Source organism: Rhinoderma darwinii, chromosome 12, assembly GCF_050947455.1.
Source record: "Rhinoderma darwinii isolate aRhiDar2 chromosome 12, aRhiDar2.hap1, whole genome shotgun sequence".
In the NCBI taxonomy this organism is placed as follows: Eukaryota; Metazoa; Chordata; class Amphibia; order Anura; family Rhinodermatidae; genus Rhinoderma; species Rhinoderma darwinii.
In genome coordinates, this window is record NC_134698.1 from 39,323,856 (window position 1) to 39,333,615 (window position 9,760).

Sequence of the window (9,760 nt, forward strand, 5' to 3'; positions counted from 1 at the left end):
GTAAGGGTATGTTCACACGTAGTCAACCAAAACGTCTGAAAATCCAGAGCTGTTTTCAAGGGAAAACAGACCCTGCTTTTCAGACGTTTTTTGACCAACTCGCATTTTTCGTGCCGTTTTTCGCGGCGTTTTTTACGTCCGTTTTTGGAGCTGTTTTCATTGGAGTCTATGAGAAAACAGCTCCAAAAACGTCTGAAAGAAGTGTCCTGCACTTCTTTTGACGAGGCTGTATTTTTACGAGTCGTCGTTTGACAGCTGTCAAACGACGACGCGTAAATAACAGGTCGTCTGCACAGTACGTCGGCAAACCCATTCAAATGAATGGGCAGATGTTTGCCGACGTATTGGAGCCGTATTTTCAGACGTAAAACGAGGCATAATACGCCTCGTATACGTCTGAAATTTGGCCGTGTGAACATACCCTCACTCGTGTGTGACTGGGATCCCAATAACAGCATTGAGAATATGAACGTATTCAAGAAACTGCCTAGCAAACACGCTACCAGAGAAACATGTACTTAGTAGATAGTTTGACGGGCCCCGCAATGACTAATTCCAACGGGAAATTCCATTTTCACGCCCCATGTTTTTCCATTGAGGTAATATATGGCTTCTGAATTCCCCTGTACTTTGATCCGACTTATGGCCATAACGTTCTCATTTTAAAAGTAATAATTTTACACCTGCGTTATTAACCCAAGCGGTGCTGAGTTATAAGATCTCATTCAGACAGAATCTCAGCTTCTACGTCACACATTATAAAGCAAATACTAAAAAGCTTCATCACGGCTTTCACTTTAGAAGCAAGGAAGGAAGAAACCGCAACCAAAGCCATAACTTCCAGCCGTTCACAAATGAGTTACAAAAACAAACAAGATGCAAACGCTCATAAAGCTACTAAGCACATGAATGGATCTGGGCCGCCATCTTGAGCTGCTCTGATAAAAACAACTAAATAAATTCTAGCTCCAGCTACCTGAAAAAACTCCATTAAGAGCATGTTCAGATGTAATTGACAATTTCATTTGCAGATTTTGCAGCAAATTTGTGGCTAATCCACAACAGATCAGATTTAGCAGCGAATTTGTCACCGGTTTCAGCCTATGCAGCGCAAAGGCAGAAATCCGCTGCTTCTCCACAAGCGACTGAGCATACGGCAGATTTGAAAATCCCCAGCATGCTCTGCTTTCACTGTGGATTTTTTCGATACAAGTAGATACGGTTTTGAAAACCCCGTTCACTCGTATTGTACTGTAAATTGGTGCCGATTTGGGATGCGGAATCCGCACCAAAAATCCGCCACATCTTAACGTGCTCAAACTAATAAGTTAACCCCCCCGGCAATAGCTGCGGTTATGGCTGCTGAAATGCACGTTTAAGGATATGTCCCCACAGGCAGAATATGCTGCAGAATTTCGTACCAGCAAAGTGGATGAGAAAAAAAAAACGCTTAAGGCCGGATTCACACAAGCGTGTTCAGTCCGTGATATACGGTCCGCCGGTAGATAACGATGATGCTAGGAGCCCGGCTCCCTGCCGTGTGGTCAGTCTGGGAAATGCGGCCGGCCTGCGGACTGAACACGCTTGTGTGAATCCGGCCTTAAAGTCACGTGTAAAGTGTTCTGTGATGCAGCTTTCAAATCCGCAGCATCTCAATTTATTAGGGAGAAAAAAAAGTTGCAGTAAAATACGCCAAGTTGAGTTTTCTTGCGGTTTGTAAAGCGTTTATGTAACAAACGCTTAAAAAAAAAGCACGGGAAGTCCGCCAGTGCACATAAAGTTTGCTACAATCAATGCTTCATACTAAATCCACAGGTAAAACCGCTGTGGAAAATCTGCAATGATTTCCGCACCTACATTGCATTCTCGGAGACTGATTTAGCGGAGTCTAAGTATCCTGCCTGTGGGAACATACCCCTAGGTTGCAGTCACACATAGCGTACGTAATTGGTATTTCATACTAGTAGCATACGCTGTGGGAAACATTACAATGTATGCCTATGGGAAAAATATTCTGCAACGCAAGAATTAGAGAAATGTGTCTGAGTTGCACATTGTAGTTTATTGTAGCATATATTCACGCGGCGGAAAGTCCAAGCAAGTGCACCACGTGTGACTAAGGCTCTGGTCACATCTGCGTTGGGGTCCCGTTGTGACGTTCCGTCGGAAGTTTCCGTCAGAACGGGACCATGAACAGACACAAACTGACACCGAGGGAAACCGGAGGTTTCCGTTTCCATCATTGATTTCAATGGTGACGGTTCTGGAGCCCATGGTTCCCGTTTGTTGTGCACCGTCGCTGGGCGTTCTGACGAGAAGTATCATCCACTTCTCTTCAGAACGCCCAGCTTCTGGCAGTGCAGACACAGCCATGTTCTCGAGAGATCACGCTGTGACGTCACTCACAGGTCCTGCATCGTGTCAGACGAGCGAGGACACATCGGCACCAGAGGCTACAGATGATTCTGCAGCAGCATCGGTGTTTGCAGGTAAGTCGATGTAGCTACTTACCTGCAAACGCTGCTGCAGAATCAACTGTAGCCTCTGGTGCCGATGTGTCCTCGCTCGTCCGACACGATGCAGGACCTGTGAGTGACGACACAGCGTGATCTCTCGAGAACATGGCTGTGTCTGCACTGCCAGAAGCTGGGCGTTCTCAAGAGAAGTGGATGATACTTCTCGTCAGAACGCCCAGCTAGTAAAAGTAGTAAACACGCCCCGATGTACGCACATAATACACGCCCACTTGGACTTTTACTTTTAAACACACCCACTTGGACTTTTGCAAGCCTCATTTGCATAAATACAAAAATGGTCATAACTTGGCCAAAAATGCTCGTTTTTTAAAAATAAAAACGTTACTGTAATCTACATTGCAGCGCCGATCTGCTGCAATAGCAGATAGGGGTTGCAAAATCTGGTGACAGAGCCTCTTTAAGGCAGGATTGACAGTGTTTTTCTGCGCTTTTTTTCAGGTTAAAATCACTGCGGCCAGACGTCTTTCATTCTATAGGTGTTTTTGTGTTTAGTGGCATTGTATTTGAAAACACAGCATGCTCTGGGTAAAAAAAGGTTTTGTTTTTTGTGCTTGGGCTGTAGAGAAATCAAGGCAAATTGGGCCCCAATGCCTGACTCAATGCATACAACTCTAGCACTTCCAGAAGATGTGGTTTAATATACAAATCTATCCCCGACCCATGTAGAACTATGTATGGATGGATATATATATATATATATATATATATATATATATATATATATATATATATATATCATTAATGTGTACATATACTATAGTTACTGTTACCATTAGAACCAGCACAAAGTAGAGCACATCGCAAAAACGACTACAGATTAAATTAAATATTCTGCTTGGTAGAAAAACTGAGCGCATAAACTCCACAAGTACAGCCATGAAACGGTTACTGTCCCGCAAATGTCCAATTCTGCTTAATTCCTTCGCTGTCAGACATCCCCACAATGACTTGCAGCACAATGAGTTGCAAAGCCATCTGGCAGCAAAGGGGATTATAGCAAGCCTCTCGGCTGCCTCATCCCCAGAACTGATGCCCTCCAAGGTGCGGGTGATTTCTATCCTTGCAGCAGCAATCTGATCAATTCTGCAGCTGCCAGGGGGCGACATGTAGCAGACGACGGGTCATCGTACGACTAGGACACCCGTCAATACACGGCCACAACTGTCAGGTGAAGGCAGCCATACATTATACATGAATACTTTAGATGACATTTTCCATCCATTGATAGTTGGGAATTTTTTGCAGTGATGATAGTCAGAGACAGGCGACATTGTTGAGCACTGGCCGAGCATCCAAAACATCCATTCATGTCAAGTCATCACAGCGGAATATGGTTCACGTCCAGAATTGACCCTTTGTATTTGAAGCCTCCTTTTCTTGATCTGATGTTTATGGGACTGTCGGGCATCTCCGCATATGCAGTGACACATCTGGTGCCCACTTAGCCTTAAGGTGCCCTCACTTCCTCCTTGAGGAATGCCAGGATGGATGTGTGGATCGGGCTCATTCACATACAGCGGCAGTGTGCACGCCGCTTCTCTCTGTACCAGAGGTGGGTGCTGGGTCACCTCAACCTCGTTCTCCTGCTGCAGTTTAATATTCTGTGGAGTTCCACCATCTACCCCAAATGTATCCCCCACACCCACATGCTACTGCCCATAGAGGGGACACAGTCATCAGATGACATTAAACCGAGGATTATATGGAGCTCGGATTAGCGGGCAGTCGCATCGATAGTCAGGGCACAGCTCTCCAGTAATACGCAGGTTATAGGACAGTATACCCCCTCCCCCATACAAATATGTGACCCGGCTCCACTAACTTTGCTGGATTCATTATCGGATGAGGGAGGCCAATCTCCCAATCAGCGACATCACAACCCCCACATCTGTAATGTCCGCCACCGGCAGGGTCCTGACAGCCCCGGCCTGCCTCTCCGTCCCCCCACCTCAAGCCTCGCTTAATCCTCACCTGTGTAGCAGCCTCATCTCCTCGTATCCCCGCACATTCAGCTGCCGTCTTTTCTTCGCTATAAATCTCTTATCCCGGGATTCGCTGTTCTCCTTCTTCCCTCTCCAGCTGCCGATCCCTCCGTGCAGCTCCTGCTCTATTCAGTAATGGCGGCTCAGCGACACCCCCCTTCCCCAGGCCCGATGTAGGCGTCGCGAACGCGGATAAGGGGACGCGCATTCCCCGAGAATCCTTCAGTTCGCTGGCGTCATCCACAGCATCAACGTCATCACAGGGAACGGTGCGCCTCCAAGTCAAACCACGCCCCTAACCCTGTTCCTCTGCTCTCCTGACTCCGCCCTTTCACATTACGCCCGGACGACACTCCCTCTCCAATCCAAGTTCCAACTCCGCCCACACAAACTGTCATCGCTCTCTGCACCGCCCCCTAATCCTAACACAAAGCACTCTGGGATATGTAGTTTTTCAGGCATTAGCGCAAAACAGAAGGTAGCGTTAATTGTATGTTATTGTCGCTGCCTCCCTCTTTTTTGCTTTTTGTTTAAATTACGAAATATTGAAACAACTTATTGTACAAAGCTGAGTTACATTAAAGCACAATCCCTTGCTTTTCAAACGGTAGTGAAATAAAAAACGAAAAAAAATAAAATAAAGGTCATGACAACCTGAAAGTGCATTTTTTTTTGGCACAACTATTTTTAATACCGTTTCCGAGCATCGTTAGCGGGGCAGGGCCACCTTAGTGAGATCCAGACCCTGCTAAATTGTAGTAGGAAAGTGCCAGAGGTGGACTGTATATCTCTCAAAATGCTGCCCCCTGCACAGGGCCGATTCTAGCTTTTCTGCTGCCTCAGGTGGAAATTGTCGCCCCTCAGATCTTCATTGACATTCCCCTGGCTGTTCTACATCACTAGCAGTCTTCTCCAACTCTTGCGGATGCCCCGTTGCCTTGTACTTCCCTGGCATGCGCGGTGCAGCAATAAAGCCGGTCAGTGTACACCTCGCTGCGCGGTGCGTGCCCAAGGAGTACAAGGTAATGGCACATCCGGGAAAGTAGGAGGAGACTGGTAGTGATGTATAACAGCCAGGGGGATGTCAATCAAGCAGGAAAGGTGGCTTTGGAGGCAGGACTATGTGACACTTCAGGATAGCGGCACCGCCCACATGACCCTTTAATGAGTAATTAGCATATAGTGTGCGATGTTTAAAAGTTGAGTTTATAGATTTTGCTGCATCTGAAAAAAACACGGGAATATTTGGAAATATTGTCAGGTCATGTATTACCGCAGGGTGGCGGTTCAAGGCGTGAGAATTACCTGACAGGTTCCCATTAAATATACAATGAATTGAAAACAACTCCATCTTCCCTGCAATTTTGTTATTATAAATGTATCCTATAAAATTACAGCTCCATAACCAAGCTCATACATATATACAGCACCAGAACCACGCTCAATACATATATACAGCACCATAACAAAGCTCATACATATATACAGTACCAGAACAAAGCTCATACATATATACAGTACCAGAACAAAGCTCATACATATATACAGTACCAGAACAAAGCTCATACATATATACAGTACCAGAACAAAGCTCATACATATATACAGTACCAGAACAAAGCTCATACATATATACAGTACCAGAACCACGCTCAATACATAAATACAGCATCAGAACCAAGCTCAATACATAACTACAGCTCCAGAACAAAGCTCATACTTATATACAGCATCAGAACCAAGCTCAGGACATAAATACAGCACCAGAACAAAGCTCAGTACATAAATACAGCTCCAGAACAAAGCTCATACTTATATACAGCATCAGAACCAAGCTCAGTACATAAATACAGCACCAGAACAAAGCTCATACTTATATACAGCATCAGAACCAAGCTCAGTACATAAATACAGCACCAGAACAAAGCTCAGTACATAAATACAGCTCCAGAACAAAGCTCATACTTATATACAGCATCAGAACCAAGCTCAGTACATAAATACAGCACCAGAACAAAGCTCAGTACATAAATGCAGCACCAGAACAAAGCTCAGTACATAAATGCAGCAACAGAACCGAGCTCAGTACATATATACAGCACCAGAACAAAGCTATATTATATTATATTATATATATATATATATATATATATATATATATATATATATATATATACAGTGAAGGAATAAGTATTTGATCCCTTGCTGATTTTGTTAGTTTGCCCACTGTCAAAGTCATGAACAGTCTAGAATTTTTAGGCTAGGTTAATTTTACCAGTGAGAGATAGATTATATATTAAAAAAAAAAAAGAAAATCACATTGTCAAAATTATATATATTTATTTGCATTGTGCACAGAGAAATAAGTATTTGATCCCCTACCAACCATTAAGAGTTCAGCCTCCTCCAGACCAGTTACACGCTCCAAATCAACTTGGTGCCTGCATTAAAGAGGCTCTGTCACCAGATTTTGCAACCCCTATCTCCTATTGCAGCAGATCGGCGCTGCAATGTAGATAAGAGTAACCTTTTTTTTTTTTAAAAAAAAACGAGCATTTTTGGCCAAGTTATGACCATTTTTATATTTATGCAAATGAGGCTTTCTAAAGTACAACTGGGCGTGTTTAAAGTAAAAGTACAACTGGGCGTGTATTATGTGCGTTATAACTAACGGTATCCAAAAGCAAATAATATTATTGGGCTAGGTAATGTTCCTGGGAACATCCTCCCATATCTGTTAATGAGGCAACTCTATGATACATATATAAACATGAGAAGAACATAGCCAATGTATATAGCCAGTCTATAGCCAATATATATTCGAAAAATGTCAATACAAAACTTTATTTAAATATACATAATAAACAAACATTTAAAAGAAGTATAACAGTAGGAGAACTCAATCACAAAATGACATAGAGACAAGTCAGAAAAGCCAAGGTATGTATAATAAACCTTTGAAGTATGGGTGACCACCAGGACCTAGCCTAAGGACTTTTTATATGTAAGACCATCCTAATAATCCTTTATACAGGGTCTTGTTCAGACCCATTATCTTCACTCTTTGATGTCTGTTTTCGGGACCATTCATGCCCTTTAAACAGCATCAAAAATTGTAAACAGATCTAACTAGTTTTATGCTACACTAGTGTTAGTCTTACCCCAAACCCATACTTCAAAGGTTTATTATACATACCTTGGCTTTCCTGACTTGTCTCTATGTCATTTTGTGATTGAGTTCTCCTACTGTTATACTTCTTTTAAATGTTTGTTTATTATGTATATTTAAATAAAGTTGTGTATTATGTGCGTACATCGGGGCGTTTTTACTTCTTTTACTAGCTGGGCGTTGTGAATGGGAGTGTATGATGCTGACGAATTAGCATCATCCACTTCTCTTCGTTAACACCCAGCTTCTGGCAGTGCACAGACACACAGCGTGTTCTCGAGAGATCATGCTGTGACGTCACTTCCAGCCCCAGGTCCTGCATCGTGTCGGACGAGCGAGGACACATCGACACCAGAGGCTACATTTGATTCTGCAGCAGCATCAGCGTTTTCAGGTAAGTCGATGTAGCTACTTACCTGCAAACGCTGATGCTGCTGCAGAATCAACTGTAGCCTCTGGTGCCGATGTGTCCTCGCTCGTCCGACACGATGCAGGACCTGGGGCAGGAAGTGACATCACAGCGTGATCTCTCGAGAACACGCTGTGTCTGCACTGCCAGAAGCTGGGCGTTGTGAAGAGAAGTGGATGATGCTGATTCGTCAGCATCATCCACTTCTATTCACAACGCCCAGCTAGTAAAAGAAGTAAAAACGCCCAGATGTACACACATAATACACGCCCACTTGTACTTTAACTTTAAACACGCCCAGTTGTACTTTAGAAAGCCTCATTTGCATAAATATAAAAATGGTCATAACTTGGCCAAAAATGCTTGTTTTAAAAAAAAAGGTTACTCTTATCTACATTGCAGCGCCGATCTGCTGCAATAGGAGATAGGGGTTGCAAAATCTGGTGACAGAGCCTCTTTAAAGACATCTGTCTTAAATGGTCACCTGTATAAAAGACTCCTGTCCACAGACTCAATTAATCAGACTGACTCTAACCTCTACAACATGGGCAAGACCAAAGAGCTTTCCAAGGATGCCAGGGACAAGATCATAATAATAATAATAATAATAATAATAATATAATAATAATAATCTTTATTTATATAGCGCCAACATATTACGCAGCACTTTACAATTTAGAGGGAACATGAAACAAACAATATCAGACATTACATAGTGACAAAGTTCATTTACAATTCAAACCTGGGGAGTGAGGACCCTGCTCGCAAGAGCTTACAATCTGTGAGGACATAAGGGAGACACAAAGTGTAACAGTGTTTGTTCTGTACAATGGTCCGGCCATTTTTATACACATGCGGTGGTAACATAAAGCTGCATGAGCCGGTCACCAGCCAGTTTCCGTGTATGACGGACATGAAGAGAAGGAGTGTGAGGGAATCTTATTCTGATGACTAATCTAAAAGGAGGGCCATGGAAAGGAGTCCGATTAGGGAATGTTATAGGCCCGTCTAAATAGATGTGCTTTCAGGGCACGTTTAAAACTGTGGATATTGGGAATTAATCGGATTGTCTGGGGTAGCGCATTCCAGAGGACGGGTGCAGCACGAGAGAAATCTTGGAGACAGGAGTGGGAGGTTCGGATTATGGAGGATTTTAATCTAAGGTCGTTGGCAAAACGTAGAGCCCGAGTAGGGTGGTAGACAGAGATGAGGGAGGAGATGTAAGGAGGTGCAGCACTGTGGAGAGCTTTGTGGGTGAGAGTAATAAGTTTGAATTTTATTCGGAAGGGGATGGGCAACCAGTGCAGTGACTGGCACAGATTAGAGGCGTTGGTGTAGCGGTTGGTCATAAAGATGAGCCTGGCTGCTGCATTGAGGATAGATTGTAGAGGGGAGAGTTTAGTGAGGGGAAGACCGACCAGTAATGAGTTAGGGTATGTGCACACACACTAATTACGTCAGTAATTTACGGACGTATTTCGGCCGCAAGTACCGGACCGAACACAGTGCAGGGAGCCGGGCTCCAAGCATCATACTTATGTACGATGCTAGGAGTCCCTGCCTCGCTGCAGGACAATTGTCACGTACTGAAAACATGATTACAGTATGGGACAGTTGTCCGGCAGCGAGGCAGGGACTCCTATCGTCGTACATAACTATGATG

At 43.8% G+C, this 9,760-nt stretch overlaps 1 protein-coding gene across 2 annotated transcripts in view; it reads right to left on the reverse strand.

The window, feature by feature from the left end:
- The window catches only part of ARHGAP5 (Rho GTPase activating protein 5), an 84,252-nt gene extending 79,466 nt beyond the window's left edge, over positions 1-4,786 (reverse strand). For both annotated transcript variants that reach the window (XM_075844695.1, XM_075844696.1), the window contains exon 1: positions 4,509-4,786. The gene's annotated coding sequence lies outside the window, so the exon portion shown is untranslated. The remainder of the gene's footprint in view (positions 1-4,508) is intronic.
- Between the last annotated feature and the right edge of the window lie 4,974 nt (positions 4,787-9,760).